Below are 6,293 nucleotides of genomic sequence, written 5' to 3'. Positions count from 1 at the left end.
GTGATTGAAATGTGGAGGCAATGCAGAGATTGATGGGCTCTGACAGAGGCCAAGCAACAACAATATACATATGTTGACTTATTAAACCCTGAGGAGGCAGAATATGTAAAAACAAAGGCTCTCTCTCGCTACAGTATAGGACGTTTTTGTTTCCTTAACTTGACGTGCTTAATAAAACTTGTTATTAAGAGTTTGGACTTTTTCCATCTTATAATGGTTTACACTTTTACTCCACTACATTTTGAAAGCCAGTATTGTACTTTTTACTCCCCTACAATTATCTGAAAGCTTCAGTTACTTTACAGATTCAGTTAATTAGCTCAAACGGAATTTAAATCAACTAATAAATGACATATAATTACAAGTATGTACCCAGCAGCAGTAGATAAAGTAATTAAAGTTAGCACCAGCTGTGATGGACACATTAATACAGTAACAATCATGATGCAGTCATTTCATATGATTCTGAAATGGACCATTACTTTTAATGAGTACTTTTATTTGAGAAACTTTCAGTAAATCGCAATGCCATTTTAGTATTGCTTCCTTTACTAGAGGTAGAGGGTCAAGCTTGCATTGTTTTTACTTGTTTTTGTGCTTTAAGCATATATGGCACAGACCTTTTTTGACACTAGTCTGCATTTAACAGTTAAGCCTTTGAATATTTCAATCTTTACTTCTTCCACCTCTGTTGATAATTGCAAAAATAAAACGCAGATACAATTATTAAGCTGCTTTTGTTTCTAAGCATAACTCAAGATAGCAGCCGCAGTATGTAAAACACTAATTTTACTAATTTTTTGGAACAGTCTGCAAAAAGAATGGAAGTTGAGCAGTTTGGTTCAATTACATGTTTTTAAAGCAAGGATAGATGCTACCCAATCGGAAACTGTTGGTGTCTGTAAATGCTACTAGCTATACAAACTGTAGTCAATGTAAATATGCCCTATGATGTCCTCTTTGTTTTTCTGTCATGTTTGTATTCATGTTGGAACCTACTTGCAGCAGGTCACCATTGAAAAAGAGGTCAATGATCTCAATGGGTTTTCACCTGAATAAATAAAGGTTTTGAATTTAATTTGAATTTAATTGAATATCATTTTTAATGCACAAATTGTAATTATTGCAGATAATTTTTTTTACATTTTAGTCTTTCCAATTTGACTGAAGTAATAGGTCAAAGTACGTCTTCCTCCAGTTTTGAGATCCCATTTAGCTAATTTGCATAAACAAGGCAGATACAACGATTGTTTGGAAGCATACCCGCTCAACTGGAAGGTGTGAAACGTGAGTCCTGCAGCATCGACCATATGTTACGGCCCTAACCAGATCCAACTGCTCTGACAGGAGTGTGAGGGGAAACCAGGCAGCAGTTAATGTGTCTGGACGTTTCGCTCCTCACCCTCCATCTGCCGCCCGCTGACGAAGAGGCTTCCAGAAAGAAGCACTCCATCAGCAGCTGAGAGGAAGACGAAGACCTGCTGCAACATGGAGGGAGGGCGCAGAGATCAGGGTTTACATCGAGAGTATTTCATGGAGATAGGAGTAACACCTAGGGGAGATGTGCTCAGAGACGTGCATCCCGTAGTGAGGCATGCTTCCAAAGGCTTTAGTGTCAGACGCAATACAGATTAATGATATGAATTAACCTAATTTTTTTGTTTTGTTTTGTTTGTCTGACTGTTTTTGTTTGTTTGTTTTACGCCTGTTTCTTCTGTAAAGCGACCTTGTGTCCTTGAAAGGCGCTATATAAACCTAAGTTATTATTATTATTATTAAGTGCCTTTAGTCCCAGCCTCCTCCAATAGGATTAATAAAGGTCAATCTTATCTTATCTTAGTGAAACATAGAATACATCTTATATAATATTGTAGTATATTTGGATATAAATAGGGCTTCTAAAAAAAAATGGGTCAAACTTAAGACATAATTAAGAAATAAAATATATGATAAAATTGTAAATAGAAAATAATAATACGAATTTAATTTAATAAGAATAAAGAATATTCTACAATGAAAAAGGGAAATAATGGAGCAGGTGAAATGTGTGTGGTAAAAAGGTAAAACTGAATATTAAATGAAATACATTCTGTATTATCTCATTTGATTTTACACCAGGTAACATTACGTCACAATTGTTGAACCGTAGAGTAACAAGCTGTGCCTCATTACATTGATGGTTTTCACAGTGTTTCTATTTAAGTTGTCTGCCAAAAAACACAATAAGTGACATTTAATAAAACCTAATTGTACTTGTCCCATGAGTATTCAGAATGAAAACACGTTACTCTGGATTATAATAAGGTTTAATACAGAAAAACAGCCAACTAGAATCCACTCTTATTATTGGAGGTAAACACCCATAGAGTGTTAAACGCAGTGAGAGGCTCCAGTGAGTTTCCTGCAGTGTTTCTGCTTTATAAATCAACATGATGTATGCAGTCAACACACATCAGCAGTCAAAGTTAGAACAACAGCTCAGCTTTACCGCAGCTACACTAAATGGATTTTAAACGAAGTGCCGAGTACTTGGCAGCGCGACAAGACAGTAAACATCGCATCACTACTCACAAAAAAAAATATGTTCAGCAGTTTAAAACTTCCAAGGGTAGAGGGTGATCATGGATAATGTTTAAGAACTTTATAACAGAAGGAAGCATCTACTCATGGAACTCTTTTTCCGCAGCTGTGATCAGAGTTCTTCCAAACCATTTGTTTCTGGATGGAGGACTCTGGCTTTTCTGTAATTTTGCCCCAAAAAGCTTAGGACAACATGACTCCTCTACATCAGGGGTGTCAAACTCAATTTCTCTCGGGCCACATTAGCATCATGGTTGCACTCAAAGGGCCAGTTTTATATATAAGACTATGTAAAAATACATATATAAATATTTAATATATATAAAATACTGTATTATATATTACATTATTGCCTCTGCATTGGATTATTATCGGATAGGGTAATAACTTCATAATTAACTACGCCTGAAAGCAGAAATCTAGGGCAAATAATTGCAAGTCTTTTCAGTGAGAATGTCACAAAATGGTTTAAAAAGAAAAGCCACATTCTAAAGAAAAAAAAAGTCAAAATCAAAAAAAGAAGTACAATTTTGAAAATAAGTGACATTTTGCAAAAAAAAGTAACATTTTGAGAAAGAAAAGGACGATTCTGAGAAAAATGGCAAATTCTAAGAAAGAAAGCATATTTTTTAAGAAAAAAAGCATATTTTTTAAGAAAAAAAGTCAAATTCTGAGAAAAAAGGCATAAATGAGATGCATTGTGGGACATGTAGTTTATGGGCAACGTGCTTCTGTAAAGCGGCATGTAACCGTATAATAAATATTGCCTTGCCTTGCCTTGCCTTGCCTTGCCTTGCCTTGCCTTGCCTTGCCTTGCCTTGCCTTGCCTTGCCTTGCCTTGCCTTGCCTTGCCTTGCCTTGCCTCAGATTTGCAGCTCTCTCTCTCTCTGAAAGAGACCAGGGACTTGTGGGTAAAGACAAACTAAATGTCATGAGGGACGTGATAACCCATGGCATTCAACAGTTCAAGTTTCCTGCAGGACTCAGCGCACTCTGTTCTTATTTGGGTTGGCTTTTCTTGCAGGGGCAAGCGAGAAAATGTGGGCGATGAACTATAACTTTTGCGTGTTGGAGTGCTTTCTTTTCAAATGATGTATGCCTTTTTTCAACGACTCCATGCTGCACATATTGGAGCAGAAATCAAAGTTTCCCAGTAAAAAAAAAAACGTGTAATTTCAGCCACTGAGTAACTTTCAAATATTCTTTCTGTCAAAACGTCCCTCCATGCAAAGCAGATGACATGAGCAAAGTCAAGTTGTCCTTTAATCAAGCTACACAATTATACATTGATTATAAAAATATTCCATTACAAATACAAGTCCTGATTTTAAGAAGTTATTTAAGTTAACGCTTGTACCAGATACGTGGAAATACCTTTTGAACATTAAAGCATGTAGACATGTGGCAGTAGTAACAAATATAAGTAGTATTATATTATAATAGTGTATATTATAACAGTTAAATATGAACCTGAAAAAGAGCAGAATAGGGCCTCTTTAAATACAAACTAACTGGCTTGTTCTCTGATTATTGCTTGAGTCCTATTGTTGTGCAGCTTTTACAGAAAATACATATTGTCTAAAATAACGTATGGATTGTCAAACCAAAGTAAAATACAGAGCATAATTAATCAGAGTTTGGAAGACATTTTTCCTCGTAGAACTAATTGAGAACTGAGGTGGTATATCTTCAGAGGGGCTGCAAAGAAGAAAGCAAATGCAAAATGTACTTCAGAGAGAAACTAATTAAATGTCAAAGAGGCTTTCTGGAGAAACAGCAAGTTCAATTTCACAATGAGGCGAGGAGAAAGTGATCACATGTGCATAAGGCTCTGAGAAGGGAGGTGAAGCGTTGTGGACAATGGAGAGGCTGCATGTGAGGATGAAAAGGGGACTTTGTGTGTGTGTGTGTGTGTGTGTGTGTGTGTGTGTGTGTGTGTGTGTGTGTGTGTGTGTGTGTGTGTGTGTGTGTGTGTGTGTGTGTGTGTGTGTGTGTGTGTGTGTGTGTGTGTGTGTGTGTGTGTGTGTGTGTGTGTGTGTGTGTGTGTGTGTGTGTGTGTGTGTGTGTGTGTGTGTGTGTGTGTGTGTGTGCGTGTGCGTGTGTAGGGGTTAGGTGATTGATCTGAAGCTCCTAATGACACCTGTGGTTTCAAGCGGAGGAAGTAAATGTCTGCTAAGCATTTCATTTCCCAGGAGGCACTTTGGATACGTGTGGATGAGCCGGTGGAGAACGTTCAGGATCGATTTCGCTTTTTGTCCGCCCGGGAGACAATCCTCAATTCACTGCTCCGACTGAACTCCATGCTCACCTTGAGGCAGAGAGTGAATGAGTTGTGATGTGTTGAGACACTCTGTTAGCAGCTAATGAGAGACGGCTGGCAAAGGCTGTTTTTAATTGGATGTGCACTGACGAGAATAAAATGTATAGAAATACCATGAATGTCAAGCAAAAGAGAATTAGTGTTGTTTCTGTTGGTCGTCTTTAAAAATGAAAGATGTTTCTGTTTGTTTTGTGTGTTAAGTCATCAAAAGGAAAACATGTTAAATAGTATATAACCAATAATGACTTTAAAATGAACCAAAAAAACTTGATATGCTATTCTGTTATTCCCAATACATTGGAGTCTGGAATATTTTAGTAAACGCTGTGCACGTGTTGACAGGTTAGTGAAGATGTTTCTTCTAAAGTTATCTTTTTCATATATTACAACCCTTTGGACTTTCATTATTCGTCTTTTTTCATTTGAGATAACCAACCTGCTCTTCTTCACTTTACCGGAGGCTGTTGCTTTGTTGACATTATGGCATGAAAACAACATCTCAAGTGTAGTCTCCTCAAAGTCTATGACAACCCCAACCATTTAGCTAATGGGCAAAACTTCCTAAGGCGAACGTGACACACAGTCAGAAATGGAAATGTAGCAAAAGCATCCGTTGGAATTCTTTCTTAATTCATGCTAAAACTATGTCATTTAGATGGTATAATGCACGGGGAGTTAAGAAAAGAAAATGTATTTGTCATCGTTTTGGATTGTTGTTTTTATTTTCCACCTTTTATTTTGAAATGTTTTCCTCCTTGTGTCTTGTCTGGTCCTACTTCCTGTGTTTGCCTCCCTGTCTTTAGTTTCCCTGGTGTGTCTGATTGTCTGATTGTGTTCACCTGTTGCCCTTGTGTTTCTGCCCCCCCTGCCCAGCTGTGTCTTGTCCTGTGATTACCCTTCTGTGTATTTAGTCTTGTCTTCCCCTGTGCTCCATGTCTGTTCGTCGTCTTTCCATGTCCATGCTACCTTTCGTCTCTCCTCGTCTATGTTACCTGCCCATCTCTTAATGTCCATGTTCCCTGCCTCGTCTATGCTCGTCTATGCTCATCTACTGTATGCTTGTCCATTTTTTTTTTGCCTGTTCCCGTCTGTAAGTTTGTTCTTGTCGTGCTCCCAGGTTTTGTTTTTGTTCAGTAGTTTCTTGTTATTCCTTGTTTTCGGCTTTTTTTAATAAAGCTCGCTTTTTGTTACTTTACGGTTTTGTCCTTTTACTGCATTTGGGTCCTATTTTTCCCCAACCCTGACAGTAATAATCAATTGAGATGTGATTCTAAACAATTCTCATCAATCAACTTAAATATGTAACCTTGGGTTTGTTCGCTTAAATAATGGGTACCTTTTTTTTTGGGGGGGGGGGGGGGGGGGGGTGCATTTGCTAATATGGGCTTGTTCC

Source organism: Notothenia rossii (assembly GCF_949606895.1).
Source record: "Notothenia rossii genome assembly, chromosome: 10".
Lineage (NCBI taxonomy): Eukaryota > Metazoa > Chordata > Actinopteri > Perciformes > Nototheniidae > Notothenia > Notothenia rossii.
The sequence above is the reverse complement of the archived record's forward strand: the minus strand, read 5'-3'. Positions refer to the sequence as shown.